This window comes from Choloepus didactylus (assembly GCF_015220235.1).
Source record: "Choloepus didactylus isolate mChoDid1 chromosome 11 unlocalized genomic scaffold, mChoDid1.pri SUPER_11_unloc4, whole genome shotgun sequence".
NCBI lineage: Eukaryota > Metazoa > Chordata > Mammalia > Pilosa > Megalonychidae > Choloepus > Choloepus didactylus.
Genome location: NW_023637581.1, coordinates 2,449,454 through 2,466,886, shown reverse-complemented (window position 1 = coordinate 2,466,886; position 17,433 = coordinate 2,449,454). Strand labels below are relative to the sequence as shown.

The 17,433-nt window shown below is 38.9% G+C and overlaps 2 pseudogenes; both read left to right on the top strand.

Annotated features, from left to right (window-relative positions):
* Positions 1–17,433, top strand: part of LOC119524710 — a 174,900-nt pseudogene that overhangs the window by 18,087 nt on the left and 139,380 nt on the right.
* Positions 3,306–4,527, top strand: LOC119524711 (annotated as a pseudogene).

Genomic DNA, 17,433 nt, shown 5'->3' with positions numbered 1-17,433 from the left:
TACTGAAAATAAGAGGAGTATTCTTTCAGTCCCTATATTTTTTACAAAACTTTCGGCCAGCAGGTAAATATTTGCAAGTTTGTAAATCCCCAGAGATGTCCTGAGAAGTCCATTTTCCCTGTGCTCCTTATTCTCTTTCCTTGAATAGATTCAAAACACTGGTTTTAGCCTTTTGACCCACCACCTACTGTCTACACAATACCGTGTATTTAACTGGGAAGTCAGGGTGGGTGGAGGAGCCTGAGGTGAATCCAGGACAGAGAAAAGGCATCACTGGGCAGGGGAAACCTAGGCAGACCAGCTCAGAGTTTGCCCAGCTCTGCCTCTGAGCTGATTCCCATCCCAGGTAAGCTGCTTACAGTTCTGAAATGGAACGTGTAAAAATGGAAGCTGGGAAGGATCAGAATTTCAGAAATTCAGAAGGCGTACAATTTCCCTGAATTTGAAAGGAATTTGTGCTCCCTTCTATAGAACTTCATGGAGCAGGATGTATTTTTAGATGCATAGTCTCAAGGTGCTTTGCTGTAAATTGTAGGCTCTGTATCTTAAAACACACACCCACACATTCTAATAACTGACTTTAATGACTGTTTTGCCACAAAAATTTTATTATGCACCATTTCATTTCTGATATCATAGCAAGGAATTCTAAAAATCCCTCCTATTGAAAGGCATCAAGGTATATTATTTAAAAAATTGTGTTTAAAAATGACCCCACATTTTAGTTATTCCATATACGTGAACATTTTATATCACCCAGTAAGAAGCAAGGTAAGCCTTACTATGACCCTTTTAGAACTAAAATTAACATCTTAGTCTATGAAATAATACCTAATAAAAACACTAGAAGTTTCTAGTGCTATTAATTATCTGATAAAAATAGAACTAAGAAAAAGAGAGAGAGAGATTGGATTAATTTTGGCCATAATCATGAGAAAAGAATACATAGATGTTGGCTTGGTTCTAGCAGAATGCTTACCCTTGGAAAATACTAGCAGCAAAATTGCACTGCAGGTCATTGAATTGAAAAAAGATTATTCAGTAAAATACTTTCAAAATTTGGTTACTAGTTAGGAAAAAAGTTTAGATCTTGTAATTACACTAAAAATACTCAAATTGACTAAAAGTTTTGAGGTAGAAAATGAACTGTATTGAAAATAAAAACTAGAAAAAAAGTATGAGTAAAGATCAACCTAAATTATGAACTAATGCAGTGAAGAAAATACCATGGAAAATAAATTAATGTTTCAATAAGGAAAAAAAATACTATCTGAAGAAAAAGACGTAAATCAGCTTAACAGATTTCTTAAATGGGGAATTATGAGGGCCACATAAAAATCGAAGGCAAAAGTCAGTAATGTAGAACAACCTCTTGCAAGTTAAGGCGTCCATCTTCTTGCCGGAAGGCGGCGCTGCCTGAAGGTCTCCGATGGCTGGGGCTGGGGGCGGCCGGGCGGCGACTCTAAGGGACCCGGCTCTGGGGGCGGCGGCCACTTCCCTTCAGAATCCATGACATTTTCAGAAAAAAATCTTAAACTGACAACTTGAAAATGTTTGCCTGAACTCCACAATTTAATACAGTATTGAAATCCCAGCTGGCTGAAGGTAAGGAAATGAAGTAAATGTGTCTGTAGCAAGTGAGAAAACTGAAGTTGTACAGTCTGATGGATGCAGAATGAACGCTGTATAATTCAGTGAGGCTTGCAGAGAAAAATAAAATGAAATGAGTTCAGGGGAATGAGGATGGGCAGTGAGAAAAGAGAAGCTGAGTTCATCCCGTATAGTGCACAACATGCACTTGATTTCCCCATTCGTGCCAGCAATTTATTGCTCACACACTTTGACAGCAAGAGACTTTTTGCTCCTCCTGTTCCTTATGCTTGGAATGAGCCTCCTCTGTCTTGCATCCTGTATTATTATCTTCAGTTATAATACAGTGTCGCATTTCCTTAAGGAAAGTATCATCTGAAATAGTTGGAATCATGATTTACATGATTTGATGATTTTTTCAGTGATTTGATAATTTTTTACTTGCTGTATCTGTCTTCTACAGACACGCAAACTCTAAAACTGCGGGGAGTTCTTCTTTCTCATTCACACTGTATGCCCAGATAACAGCATAAAGCCTGGCACATAGCAGGCACTAAGTAAATACCCATAAAATTGACATGGAACTGAGATACTATCCAGTAACATTCCTCAAGGTTTTGCATTGTTTGATTACTTTCACAATTTAACTTTTCACAATCTGTGAATCAATTTTCTTTTGCCCAGCTGCATATTTTGTGTTTACAATGTTTTTGATATCCTCTGAACTATTTGACAATTCCCACAGAAGAAAATTAATATTCCACGAAAATGTTTCCCAAATTCAACTCCCAAAATAAGTATTCAGCTAATAAATCTTGGTCCTCTTTTCCCACTGCCCATGAAATAAAGCTTTAAATAATTACAGATTTCATAATTTTGTGATGTTTTTATTTTCATTTTTTAAAAATTATGGCTCTGGCACCAATTTTTTTATTAAAACTCAACTGATTATTGAAAATAGAAATAATGGATACTTGAGCAAAAAATAATGTCTTCTGTTCTGTTAGGTTTAGTGCTGCTTAAAATAAAATGTTAAAGGTTATACCCTTTATTCCAGCCCTGAATCCTCTGAGGTAGAAGTTATTAGAACCATTTTGCAGATAAGAATAGTATCTCTAGATTTTTAAGTTACATACCTAAGGAAATTAAATTATATTTTTAAGATAAAAGAAACAGGTAGCCAACCCAGGTTTGCATCATTTAAAAGCTGATATATATCCTATGCCAAGGTGCTTCTTCAGACACTCGAAATATGATATATTGTCCAGGCCTCACTGTTTAGAGTCTATTTTGCATGCCAGTGAAAGCAGAAAGATCTAGTTTTCAGGATAATCTATTTCACATTTTCCTAGTAACATTCTCTATTACTCCTGGGGATATATATTTGAAAGGTAAAATTTGCATCAAACATCTGTTATAAATATTTTAGGGTAGCTAATAGATACGTGGCCGACTATCAGTCTGGGAAGAACATATAAGTGATCTAAGGTAATTAATTGTGAGGATCTCACTAGAGTTGTTGTAAATACAAATTTTAGAAATGGATTACAAGGGGTGTCTCTTACTAATGCCCTTTTGGTGTAAACAATATGGCTTCACAAAAGCTCAATTACATCGTGTTTATTTAAGGTAAGGGAAATGTCCATATGTCAAGTCCCCCAAGATTTCCAGGAAAACTAATGTTTTCCTTCTCTAAAGAAATGCCAATAGAGCTATCAAAAAAAAAAAAAAAAACATTTTACAAAATTTTATTTGCAGTTATATCTGAACCCCAATGCCAAATGCAACAGGAATGAACAAGAGTTTCCCAGTTGGCTTCATCCTTCTTGGTTTCTCTGAATGGCCCCAGCTAGAAATGGTTCTCTTCTGGATTGTCATCATCTTCTACACCATGCTCATCCTAGGAAACTTGACATTATCTTGCTCTCTTGCATAGACCCTCACCTCTATACTCCCATGTACTTCTTTCTTAGCAATCTTTCCTTCCTGGAGCTCTGCTTTACCACAACCACCATTCCTCAGATGTTGTCAGATTTGTGGGGGCCAGACAAGACTATCACCTACACAGGCTGTGTCATCCAGCTCTGCATGTTCCACTGTCTTGATGCCACAGAGACTATCTTGCTGGTGGTGATGGCCTTTGATCGGTACGTTGCTATCTGCCAGCCACTGTGCTACACCATCATCAAGCACTCTCTTCTCTGTTGGAAGCTGGTAATCATGGCCTGGCTCTCTGGACTGGTAGAATCTGTGATACAATCCCCCATCACACTCCAGCTTCCCTTCTGTGCCCATCACCGTGTGGATGACTTTCTCTGTGAGGTGCCTGCCCTCATACGCCTGGCCTGTGGAGACACTTCCTCCATTGAGCAGCAGATGACAATTGCTGTTGTCCTTTTCAGCATCATACCAGTGGGGTTGATTCTAACTTCCTATGGCTACATAGCTCAAGCCATTGGGAAAATCAAGTCAGAGGAGGGAAGGCAGCAAGCCATTGCCACCTGTTCCTCCCAACTTCTTGTGGTCTTCATGTTTTATGGGACAGTGGCAATGGTTTACACAGACCCTAAGAGATACTTTGCTTCAAAATGTAGCAAGTTCTTCACCTTCTTCTATACTGTAGTCACACCACTGCTGAACCCCCTAATCTATACCCTGAGAAACAAAGAGGTAAAAGAACTTTGCAAAGATTGCTAAGGAATGAGATCAGGATACTAAAAAGTAGATAATTGATCTTTTGAACCAGGAAGGGACTTGGAAGTTATGAAATCAATCCACTCTCCTCTAAAGGGGCCAAGGATACACTCTTTCAAATGCAAATACAAACATGTGATTGGTTCAAAGATGTTATGATTGATGGCTTACTTATTTTCCTCCTATCATTTTACATCATCTTGTTCAAATATATAAAAATATAATATCACAATTTTAAGCATGTAATAAACCCTCAAAATATATTTGTTTATGGGGAAATAGTAGTTACAGAGTTAGTTTGAGGAAGATAAACTATTTCTTAAGTAACATAAGCACCAGGGCTAAGCATTCTGGCATTAGCAAACAGATAAATTTTGAATTATATGTTATTTGATTTTAAATTTGTCATAGATTTTTAAATAAATGTCTGAAGGGAGTGAAATTTCCCTGAAGTTTCACTAAGTTCTTTCTATGTATGCAATTATTGCCTTTAATTTCTGTTTGGAAATGAGATCTGCATTAAAAAAACAGATTCCATATGTATTTGTTTTGTGCTGTAATCTTTCCTTTGGAATTTTCAGAAGATGGTGTCACCAGCATGAGATGCTTCTGAGATATTTGAACCCATAAGAGGTGTGAGCACTCATTCCTTTAGACAGATAGATATCTAAATGTAATTCAAATTTAATTTTATCTTCATAGGATTATAGATATGCTATTTATTTAAACTTTTTTCTATCATATAAAATTAAATTCATATTAATTTTTGAACAGAATTTGTGTTAAAATATTTAAGTAACTCCTGGATTGTCTGTGTTATTTCCTTCAGTGTGAAATTGTAGAAACACAACTCAAGCTAAAGCTGAGCAAGATGTTGCAAACAGGATCCAGCTATTAAGGTGTCACAGTAATTCAGCTCATTAAATAGAGTAAGGACATTTAAAGATTTACTGAAATTTTTCTAGACCCTTTTTCTGTGAGAAGTACCAAAAATGCCACATACTTACAAGATTGTAAGACATGTTCATTCTCAGATTTTCACAGACTTTGGGGGTAATTATCAGATGCCATTACCAAGAGTTGGTTAAAACATAGGTGTGGGATTAACCCTGATGGCAAAAGGTATAGAGATAAAGTGACTTTATATGAGCTCCTCATACAGTTTGGGTAAGAGGATACTGTGATAATAGCTGCAGATCCTTATTGCTTTAATGCTTTATTTCTTGCACATAAAAAGTCAAATCCAGGTGCCTGTGATTCTCTGAGGCAGATGTCTTCTACTTATGGGTTTGGTGTTCAAGCATCTTTGTCCTTTAGGATACATGTATTCTCATGTCAGGGAAAGACAAGACTGGAGAGCCAAGCAAACCTGAAAACAAATGCTTCTTTCTTGGAAGATACAAATACCACTTCCTCTTACGTTTCTTGCATTGAAGCAAGGCTGAGAGCCATTTCTAACTTGAAATGTGCAGAGTTTTGCAGTCCTTCATATGTTTCCAAAAGTGGAACAAAAGTGTGTGTCCGTGAATAGTGTAATACCTTTCACATAGGCATAAAAGAGGGAATCAGCTAATGATGTCTTTTTTTTTTAATCTTCATTTTATTGAGATATATTCATATACCACACAGTCATACAAAACAAATCGTACTTTCGATTGTTCACAGTACCATTACATAGTTGTACATTCATCACCCAAATCAATCCCTGACACCTTCATTAGCACACACACAAGAATAACAAGAATAATAATTAGAGTGAAAAAGAGCAATTGAAGTAAAAAAGAACACTGGGTACCTTTGTCTGTTTGTTTCCTTCCCCTATTTTTCTACTCATCCATCCATAAACTAGACAAAGTGGAGTGTGGTCCTTATGGATTTCCCAATCCCCTTGTCACCCCTCATAAGCTACATTTTTATACAACTGTCTTCGAGATTCATGGGTTCTGGGTTGTAGTTTGATAGTTTCAGGTATCCACCACCAGCTACCCCAATTCTTTAGAACCTAAAAAGGGTTATCTAAAGTGTGCATAAGAGCGCCCACCAGAGTGACCTCTCGGCTCCTTTTGGATTCTCTCTGCCACTGAAGCTTATTTCATTTCCTTTCACATCCCCCTTTTGGTCAAGAAGATGTTTTCTGTCCCATGATGCCAGGTCTACATTCCTCCCCGGGAGTCATATTCCACGTTGCCAGGGAGATTCACTCCCCTGGGCGTCTGATCCCACGTAGTGGGGAGGGCAGTGATTTCACCTTTCAAGTTGGCTTAGCTAGAGAGACAGGGCCACATCTGAGCAACAAAGAGGCATTCGGGAGGAGGCTCTTAGGCACAACCATAGGGAGGCCTAGCCTCTCCTTTGCAGCAACCGTCTTCCCAAGGGTAAAACCTGTGGTAGAGGGCTCAACCCATCAAACCACCAGTCCCCTATGTCTGTGGTCATGTTAGCAACCATGGAGGTGGGGTAGGCGAATACCCCTGCACTCTCCACAGGCTCCCCAAGGGGGCACCGCATCTTTTTTTTTCCCTTGTTTTTTTTTTTTTTTAACTTTCCCTTCTTTTTTAAATCAACTGTATGAAAAAAAAGTTAAAAAGAAAACAAACATACAATAAAAGAACATTTTAAAGAGACCATAACAAGGGAGTGAGAAAAAGACAACTAACCTAAGATAACTGCTTAACTTCCAACATGTTCCTACTTTACCCCAAGAAAGTTACCTAATATAGCAACATTTCTGTGAACTTGCTCCTACTATATCCATCAGAAATTAACAGACCATAGTCATTCCTGGGCATCCCCAGAACATTAAATAGCTTATCTGTTCTTCTTGGATTATTGTTCCCCCTTCCTTAATTGCTCTCTATTGCTAGTTCCCCTACATTCTACATTATAAGCCATTTGTTTTATATTTTTCAAAGTTCACATTAGTGGTAGCATATAATATTTCTTTTTTTGTGCCTGGCTTATTTCGCTCAGCATTATGTCTTCAAGGTTCATCCATGTTGTCATATGTTTCACGAGATCGTTCCTTCTTACTGCCGCATAGTATTCCATCATGTGTATATACCACATTTTATTTATCCACTCATCTGTTGAAGGACATTTGGGTTGTTTCCATCTTTTGGCAATTGTGAATAATGCTGCTATGAACATTGGCGTGCAGATATCTGTTCGTGTCACTGCTTTCCGATCTTCCGGGTATATACCGAGAAGTGCAATCGCTGGGTCGAATGGTAACTCTATATCTAGTTTTCTAAGGAACTGCCAGACTGACTTCCAGAGTGGCTGAACCATTATACAGTCCCACCAACAATGAATAAGAGTTCCAACTTCTCCACATCCCCTCCAGCATTTGTAGTTTCCTGTTTGTTTAATGGCAGCCATTCTAACCGGTGTTAGACGGTATCTCATTGTGGTCTTAATTTGCATCTCTCTGATAGCTAGTGAAGCTGAACATTTTTTCATGTGTTTCTTGGCCATTTGTATTTCCTCTTCAGAGAACTGTCTTTTCATATCTTTTGCCCATTTTATAATTGGGCCGACTGTACTATTGTCATTGAGTTGTAGGATTTCTTTATATATGCAAGATATCAGTCTTTTGTCAGATACATGGTTTCCAAAAATTTTTTCCCATTGAGTTGGCTGCCTCTTTACCTTTTTGAGAAATTCCTTTGAGGTGCAGAAACTTCTAAGCTTGAGGAGTTCCCATTTATCTATTTTCTCTTTTGTTGCTTGTGCTTTGGGTGTAAAGTCTAGGAAGTGGCCGCCTAATACAAGGTCTTCAAGATGTTTTCCTACATTATCTTCTAGGAGTTTTATGGTACTTTCTTTTATATTGAGATCTTTGGTCCATTTTGAGTTAATTTTTGTGTAGGGGGTGAGGTAGGGGTCCTCTTTCATTCTTTTGGATATGGATATCCAACTCTCCCAGCCCCATTTGTTGAAGAGACCATTATGACTCAGTACAGAGACTTTGGGGGCCTTATCAAAGATCAGTCGGCCATAGATCTGAGGGTCTATCTCTAAATTCTCAATTCAATTCCATTGATCTATATGTCTATCTTTGTGCCAGTACCATGCTGTTTTGGTAACTGTGGCTTTATAATAAGCTTCAAAGTCAAGGAGTGTAAGTCCTCCCACTTCGTTTTTCTTTTTTAGAGTGTCTTTAGCAATTCGAGGCATCTTCCCTTTCCAAATAAATTTGATAACTAGCTTTTCCAAGTCTGCAAAGTAGGTTGTTGGAATTTTGATTGGGATTGCATTGAATCTGTAGATGAGTTTGGGTAGAATTGACATCTTAATGACATTTAGTCTTCCTATCCATGAACATGGAATATTTTTCCATCTTTTAAGGTCCCCTTCTATTTCTTTTAGTAGAGTTATGTAGTTTTCTTTGTATAGGTCTTTTACATCTTTGGTTAAGTTTATTCCTAGGTACTTGATTTTTTTAGTTGCTATTGAAAATGGTATCTTTTTCTTGAGTGTCTCTTCAGTTTGTTCATTTCTAGCATATAGAAACATTACTGACTTATGTGCATTAACCTTGTATCCCGCTGCTTTGCTAAATTTGTTTATTAGCTCTAGTAGCTGTATCGTCGATTTCTCAGGGTTTTCTAGATATAAGATCATATCATCTGCAAACAATGACAGTTTTACTTCTTCTTTTCCAATTTGGATGCCTTTTATTTCTTTGTCTTGCCGGATTGCCCTGGCTAGCACTTCCAGCACAATGTTGAATAACAGTGGTGATAGCGGGCATCCTTGTCTTGTTCTTGATCTTAGAGGGAAGGCTTTCAGTCTCTCTCCATTGAGTACTATGCTGGCTGTGGGTTTTTCATATATGCTCTTTATCATGTTGAGGAAGTTTCCTTCAATTCCTACCTTTTGAAGTGTTTTTATCAAAAACGGATGTTGGATTTTGTCAAATGCTTTTTCAGCGTCTATTGAGATGATCAATTGATTTTTCCCTTAATGTGTTGTAATACATTGATTGATTTTCTTATGTTGAACCATCCTTGCATGCCTGGAATAAACCCCACTTGGTCATGGTGTATGATTTTTTTAATGTGTCTTTGGATTCGATTTGCAAGTATTTTGTTGAGGATTTTTGCATCTATATTCATTAGGGAGATTGGCCGGTAGTTTTCCTTTTTTGTAACATCTTTGCCTGGTTTTGGTATTAGATTGATGTTAGCTTCATAAAATGAGTTAGGTAGTGTTCCATTTTCTTCAATGTTTTGAAAGAGTTTGAGTAAGATTGATGTCAGTTCTTTCTGGAAAGTTTGGTAGAATTCCCCTGTGAAGCCATCTGGCCCTGGGCATTTATTTGTGGGAAGATTTTTGATGACTGATTGGATCTCTTTGCTTGTGATGTGTTGGTTGAGGTCTTCTATTTCTTCTCTGGTCAGTCTAGGTTGTTCATATGTTTCCAGGAAATTGTCCATTTCCTCTACATTATCCAGTTTGTTGCCATACAGTTGTTCATAGTATCCTCTTATAATTTTTTTAATTTCTTCAGGATCTGCAGTTATGTCACCTTTTTCATTCATTATTTTGTTTATATGGGTCTTCTCTCTTTTTGATTTTGTCAGTCTAGCTAGGGGCTTGTCAATCTTGTTGATCTCAAAGAACCAACTTTTGGTGATATTTATCCTCTCTATTGTTTTTTTGTTCTCTATGTCATTTATTTCTGCTTTAATCCTTGTTATTTCTTTTCTTGTACTTGGTTTAGGATTGGTTTGCTGTTCATTTTCTATCTTCTTCAGTTGATCCATTAGTTCTTTGATTTTGGCTCTTTCTTCCTTTTTAATATATGCATTTTGTGCTATAAATTTCCCCCTTAGCACTGCTTTTGCTGCATCCCATAGGTTTTGGTATGTTGTGTTCTCATTTTCATTCGTCTTTATATATCTAGCAATTTCTCTTGCTATTTCTTCTTTAACCCATTGATTGTTTAGGAGTGTGTTGTTTAACCTCCAGGTATTTGTGAATTTTCTAAGTCTCTGATGGTTATTGACTTCTAATTGTATTCCATTGTGGTCAGAGAATGTGCTTTGAATAATTTCAATCTTTTTAAATTTATTGAGGCTTGTTTTATGTCCCAGCATATGATCTATTCTGGAGAAAGTTCCATGAGCACTAGAAAAGTATGTGTATCCTGGTGATTTGGGATGTAATGTTCTGTATATGTCTGTTAAATCTAATTCATTTATCAGATGGTTTAGGTTTTCAATTTCTTTATTGGTCTTCTGTCTGGTTGATCTATCTATAGGAGAGAGTGATGTGTTGAAGTCTCCCACAATTATTGTGGAAACATCAATTGCTTCCTTTAGTTTTGCCAGTGTTTCTCTCATGTATTTTGTGGCACCTTGGTTGGGTGCATAGACATTTACAATTGTTATTTCTTCTTGCTGAATTGCCCCTTTTATTAGTACGTAGTGGCCTTCTTTGTCTCTCAAAACATCCCTGCATTTGAAGTCTATTTTATCTGAGATTAATATTGCTACACCTGCTTTCTTTTGGCTGTAGCGTGCATGAAATATTTTTTTCCATCCTTTTATTTTCAGTTTCTTTGTGTCCCTGTGTCTAAGATGAGTCTCTTGTATGCAACATATTGATGGTTCATTTTTTTGATCCATTCTGCGAATCTGTATCTTTTAATTGGGGAGTTTAATCCATTTACATTCAACGTTAAAACTGTGAAGGCATTTCTTGAATCGGCCATCTTATCCTTTGGTTTATGTTTGCCATATTTTTCCCTCTCTCTATTAATATCCTTTATTGTACCCATACCGAATCTCTTTAGTACTGAACCTTTCTCCAAGGCTCTCTGTCCTGTCTTTGTTTCTCTGTCTGTAGGGCTCCCTTGAGTATCTCCAGTAGGGCAGGTCTCTTGTTAGCAAATTCTCTCAGCATTTGTTTGTCTGTGAAAAATTTAAGCTCTCCCTCAAATTTGAAGGAGAGCTTTGCTGGATAAAGTATTCTTGGCTGGAAATTTTTCTCACTCAGAAGTTTAAATATATCGTGCCACTGCCTTCTCGCCTCCATGGTGGCTGCTGAGTAGTCACTACTTAGTCTTATGCTGTTTCCTTTGTATGTGGTGAATTGCTTTTCTCTTGCTGCTTTCAGAACTTGCTCCTTCTCTTCTGTGTTTGATAGTGTGATCAGTATATGTCTCGGAGTGGGTTTATTTGGATTTATTCTATTTGGAGTTCGCTGAGCATTTATGATTTGTGTATTTATGTTGTTTAGAAGATTTGGGAAGTTTTCCCCAACAATTTCTTTGAATACTCTTCCTAGACCTTTACCCTTTTCTTCCCCTTCTGGGACACCAATGAGTCTTATATTTGGATGTTTCATATTATCTATCATATCCCTGAGGTCCATTTCGAGTTTTTCAATTTTTTTCCCCATTCTTTCTTTTATGCTTTCATTTTCCATTCTGTCATCTTCGAGGTCACTGATTCGTTGTTTCAACTTCCTCTAGTCTTGTACTATGAGTGTTCAGAATCTTTTTAATTTGGTCAACAGTTTCTTTAATTTCCATAAGATCATCCATTTTTTTTATTTAGTCTTGCAATGTCTTCTTTATGCTCTTCTAGGGTCTTCTTGATTTCCTTTATCTCCCGTACTATGGTCTCATTGTTCATCTTTAGTTCTTTGAGTAGCTGCTCTAGGTGCTGTGTCTCTTCTGGTCTTTTGATTTGGGTGCTTGGGCTTGGGTTATCCATATCGTCTGGTTTTTTCATATGCTTTATAATTTTCTGTTGTTTTTGGCCTCGTGGCATTTGCTGAACTTGATAGGGTTCTTTTAGGATTTGTAGACCTATTGAAGTCCTTATCTTTAATTTATCAGATCTACAGCTTCGTGGAGTACACTTTCTCTAACTAACCAGCAGGTGGCGTCCACGAGCTACCTGTTCTCCACAAGCCAGTTCTCCCCTGCTTAGCCTTTTTGGTGAGTGGGGGAGTGAGTCTTGTGGGGTCCAATTGGTGTACCAAGCTTGTGTGTGTAGTTGGTGTTGCCTGCCCTGTATATGGGGCGTGTTTCTGGGCAGTCAGGGAGGGGGGGTGGCTCTAACAATCAAATCTCCCTGGTGATCCTAGAGTTTTAAAGCTGCTGCAATAGTCTAATCCTTCAGTTCAGTCCTGCCACAGTTTGTCTCTGCCACTGACCCACAAGTCCTTGGTATTGGCGTATGGCTCCTGAGACTTGCAAGTGGGCCCCTCTTCCAGGCCGTTCACCCCGGGTCCTCTGTTGAGGGATGACTGTGCTATGTCACAGGTGAGTGCCAACCCCCCAGGGCAGTTCTGGGCTGCTGGGCTGTGTAGGGAGGCTCACAGTCTGCTGAAATGATGGCTGAATGGGGCTTTGTTAATTCACACTGCTTTACCTTCCCAACTCTGGGACAATCAGCTGAGGTTGCAGGGAAGGCTAATGTCCACGCCCAGTTTTGTGGTGTGTGCCTGTTATTTGAAGCACTTCTGTCACACTGGGTTGTGTGGGGCAGTTCTGGGCTATGGGCCTGGCGATGGGCAGGAGTGTTTCCTGTCCACCAGGATGATGGCTGTGAGCAGACACCCCCCTTTTCTTGGGAAGTTGTGGTGTTTAGTGAATTTTCTCAGCCACTGGATTATTGCGTTTTGTCTCAGAGCTCTCCTAGTTCTGCTCTTGACTTGACCTGCCCAAATAGCAAGTCTTTGAAGCTTTCTGTATTGGGCTTCTTAGAGTAATTGTTTTAGAAAAAGAGAAAAGGATTAAAAACAAAAAAAAAATAACCAAAAAAAAAAAAAAATGGGCCCTCCTCAGAGATCTAATGGGTTATTGAAATGCTAAGAGACAAAGCAACCAGGGCCATTAAGGAAAGGTCCACAGGGCAGAGAGATCAGCTTTTCTTCGAGATTTGCATATGCATCTCAGGGCCCTTCCCCTTTCTATGTTCACCAGAACTCCAAAAATCCTCCGCTTTTATTTTGGAGTTTTTCGTGTTGTTTTTTTTCTATGCCTGTCTCCTCTCTGCTGGGCTGGCTGCTCTCAGATTCTCTGGTGTCTGGTCTCAGTCTATCTGTGGTTGGAGTTTGAATCAGTAGAATGAGTTTCCGATAAGGGCAGCCACTGCAGTTCTCCCTTCTCCTTCCTGGAGCTGACAGCCCCTCCTCCCCAGGACTGAGCCTGGCAGGGAGGGGCGCGGTTCCCCTGGCTGCAAAAACTTACAGATTTTGCTGATCTCAGCAGTTCCACGTTTTCATGAGTGTTGTATGAAGTATGCCCAAAGTCAGATTGCTCTGTGGTGTCCAGTCCATGCAGTTCCTGGCTTTCTACCTACTTTCCTGGAGGAGTAATTAAAACATACAGCTCACCAGTCTGCCATCTTGCCCCGCCTCCTCAATGATGTCTTTTGGAGATAGGAGGGGAGAAGTTATGCTCCCTTGTGAAATAGAGGTCAAGTAACCCCTCCTTTTTCAAAGCAGGTATATGAATAGGGTGCTTTTGGAGATGCCTAAGAAAACTTTAGGGAAAAAGATTTGTAGGAAATGCTACTATTTGGACTACTAGCCCTCCCGTTGAAGAGGAAGATATGTGTCTTTTTCTGTGTCTCTTCTCCTTGGCTGAAAGTCTGAATAAAAAAGCTTAGTCCCCAGGTCCTCTTATTCACATCATGTAGCTAGGCAACTTCTCCCTACCAGGTACAACAATAAAATGTTACTATAAGGAGATGTTGAACTCAAGAAAGCCCCTAGACTTAGGAAATTTAGGATAGCAGTGAAGTTTGATAAAGGAAAAATTGCACTACAGTGCACAACAGGCAAGAATGCCTTTATTCCTAGCTAACATGGTGGGGATGAAAGAGTAGAACTCAACCCAATGAAACAAAGGGTGGCAAGCTTTTCAAGGGTTGGAGGTATGTCATTGGAAACTTACTGCAAGATACAAAGTGTTTGACCACCAGAATGAGTGAGTCATTTATTGAATTTACAATCAGGACCACTTGGTTCTGAGTGCTCTCCTTTGAGGTATTTAAAGACCGTCAGGAGTCCAAAGGGCCAGGAGAAGGGAAGAGGTAGATGAGGAAATACCCAGTTAGGAGCACCTTGGCACCTAGATAATGTAAGGGCTGGGTTGAGATAAAGGTCAGGGGCCTGGAGAGAGGGAGAAAACTGTCTAAAGTTTAGTCAATCTTAAGGGAAGTAAAAGTAGTCTTGGTCAGAGTATAAATAAGAAGTCATTCATGTTTAATTGCAAGATCCACTGCTCAGTCCCAATCCCCTAATTTTGCTCTTCGAGTCCTGGCAGCCAGTCTTATCCTTCCACTCCCAAGACAGACTCCAGTCCAAGGAAGTAGACCATCCCAAAGGAATACCTAAGGATACTGATAATCAGGGGTCCTCAAATGAATGAATGTGTAAGATTATAGTTCTATGATGCCTGCCAGTTATTAGAGATGCTTATGACTATAGTCCTTCCATCACAAGAAAGTCAGGCATCCTCAGATTTTGAGGAAATTTTCTAAAATAAAAGATGAAACCTAAGCAAACAAAAAGACAAAATCCAAAGCAAATTCACAGAAGAAAATAGGGGAAGACATGGAATGCAAGGCACAAAAGGACTTTTTAAAACAACAACAAATCTGTAATTCACCTGTTCAGAGAGATGAGAACTTAAGAACTGGTATTAAACCAGCACATTATGCTCTAAAAGGACACTGGTGGAATTTTTAAAACGTGGAAACCATAACATAAATCAAAATACTGAGATGGGGGAAAGAATAGAGAGGGTAATAAATTTAGAATTTCAGTCTAAGAAAGCCTACTTCCAAGCAATAGGAATTGAAGAAGAAAAGACTCACCCTCAAAATAAAAAGGTATACCAGGAAATATTAAAGAAATGTTTCAGGAAAATATTCTGTGATCAAAATACTTGATTTGTAAGATTAAAAGTCTCCTCAGGTGCTCATCACAATAAATGAAATGGATCCATATCAAAACATATCATCAGATAATTTTAATACAATAGGTATGAATGAAGAGCTTTAAAAATTCCAGAGGAGGGAGAGTATACCTGCAAAATATTTACAATTGTAATAGTAGTCAAGTTCTTAGCAGCCATACTGAAAGTTAGAAGACAATGGAGCAATGCCTTCTTAATCATTTGGCAAAATGATTTTCAGCCTAGAAGCCTACATTTAACCAAACTTCCAACATCTGGGAGGATAAAATCTCTTTTCCAACTTGCAAAATCTCATAATTTTCCTCCAAAATACCTCATTTAAGAGTTTATTGAAGGAAATGTCATGCTGTGGGCAAAGCTAGATGGCAGCATAGAGAGGTGTCAAATTTAGTGAGTCCTCTAGAGCAACTAGAAAACAACCAGGAGCAACTAGTAAATAATCTGGAACAACTGTTGGGAGATATCCATGAGTGGACACACATCCTACACCAGCCCAGAATGGGTGGAGTGGCTGAGATTGTAGCACAGAATCATAAGTAAACCTCCTCAAACCCAGAGCTGAAGCCCCTCCCCCCTAAGACTGTGCAGGCCAAGCTGAAACACTGTAATGTGGAAAAAACGAAACAGGTTACAGGGAAAGTAACTCAACCAAGCTTCAATTGCAGTTTTAATTAACACATTTGGACTACTGAATACAAGCTACAAGCACAGAGCAGGAAGGGAAGCAGATTCCTTCCAGCAGGGAGGAGACAGGGCTGATGGGACAAAATGCATAAATAAATAAAAACAGAGACTTTTCAGAATGTTGTAAGGTAGCTATGTCCCAAGAAAACTGAGGGGCTGAGGACTGGCTCTGAAAAGGGGCATTTGCTCTTTTTCCATTTTTTTTTCTCACATTCTAAGCAGCCCATTAGAGAAAACCTCAGTCATCTTCAAGTCCCTGCTGACCCAGGCAAGTGTGGAGTTAACAGAGCCAGGAAGACAAAGGAGGAATTCAAATGGAGATGATAACTCCCTAAGGGGTGTATCCTCCCTATGAAAAAGAGACCAGCTCAAGTGTCTCCCCTCTCTCAGAGAATTCAGACCCCAGGACCTAGGGTAAAACAAACAAACCAGAAACAACTGCTTGGCTTCTGACCTCTTGGCCCCTACACAGGTCAGGATCCATTACGAATTAAAGGGACTGCACTTCTTAATGCTTGTGGTGAACTGCAGGTTGACAAGTGCCACCTGCTGGGCTAGATAGGGAAAGCACAGAGTCTAGAGAACTCACAGGAAAGTCTGCCAATCTTCTAGGACCCACCCTCAGGCAATATTGAATACAGAGCCTCCCCCAAGATCTGAGCCCTTCTGGTCTGGGAAAATCTGATTGGGACATTCAAGGAAACCAGATGACTAGACTACAGAAAATGAAAAATCATACTAGGAAAAATGAAGATATGGCCCAGTCAAAGAAACAAACTTACACTTCAGCTGAGATATAGGAATTGAAACAACTACTATTTACTCAAAGAAATCTCCTAAATCAATTAAAAATTAGTCCAAAAATCAATTAAATGAGCTGAATTGGAAAAAGAGATGAAGGATATAAAGAAGACATTGGGCAAACACAAGGAAGAAATGGAAAGTCTGAAAAAACAACTGGAAGAACTTACAGGAAGGAAAGCACAACACAAGAGATGAGGGACACAGTGGTGACATACAGCAATAGATTCAAGAGGCAGAAGAAAAGATTCATGAACCGGAGAACAGTGCATCTGAAACCCTATACACAAAAGAACAGATGGGGAAAAGAATGGCGAGACATGAGAGATGTCTCAGAAAACTGAGTGAGAACATGAAGCACATGAATGCATGTGTCATGGGTGTCCCAGAAGGGGAAGAGAAGGGAAAAGTGTCAGAGGCAATAATGGAGGAAATAGTCAATGAAAATTTCCCATCCCTTATGAAAGACATAAAATTACAGACCCAAGAAGCACAGCAAACTCCAAACAGAATAAATCTGAATAGACTTGTGCCAAGACACTTAATAATCAGATTATTCAATGTTAAAGACAAAGAGAGAATTCTGGAAGCAGCAAGAGAAAAGTGATCCATCACATACAAAGGAACATCAATAAGACTATGTGCAGATTTCTCAGTAGAAACCATGGAGGTGATAAAGCAGTGGTATGATATATTTAAGATACTGATAGAGAAAAACCACC